This window comes from Mus caroli, chromosome 4 (assembly GCF_900094665.2).
Source record: "Mus caroli chromosome 4, CAROLI_EIJ_v1.1, whole genome shotgun sequence".
NCBI classification, from domain to species: domain Eukaryota; kingdom Metazoa; phylum Chordata; class Mammalia; order Rodentia; family Muridae; genus Mus; species Mus caroli.
The window spans coordinates 101,388,813-101,389,111 of record NC_034573.1 but is presented as its reverse complement, the minus strand read 5'-3'; positions in this window follow the sequence as shown (position 1 = coordinate 101,389,111).

Here is a 299-nt window from a genome sequence, read left to right as displayed (position 1 = left end):
TTTCGAGACAGGGTTTCTCTGTATAGCCCTGGCTGTCCTGGAACTCACTTTGTAGACCAGGCTGGCCTTGAACTCAGAAATCTGCCTGCCTCAGCCTCCCAAGTGCTGGGATTAAAGGAATGTGCCACCACTGCCCGGTTCCTCTCAAATTCCTTTTTGTCATAAATGCCACCTCTTGACAGAGTATTGTCTCTCCAAACTAGTGTTCATACTCTTTTGTTGATTTTACTAGAAGAGGGCAACAACCTGCCAATGACCTGTTTACATAAGTCTAAACACCCCCCTCAGCTCATCAATGG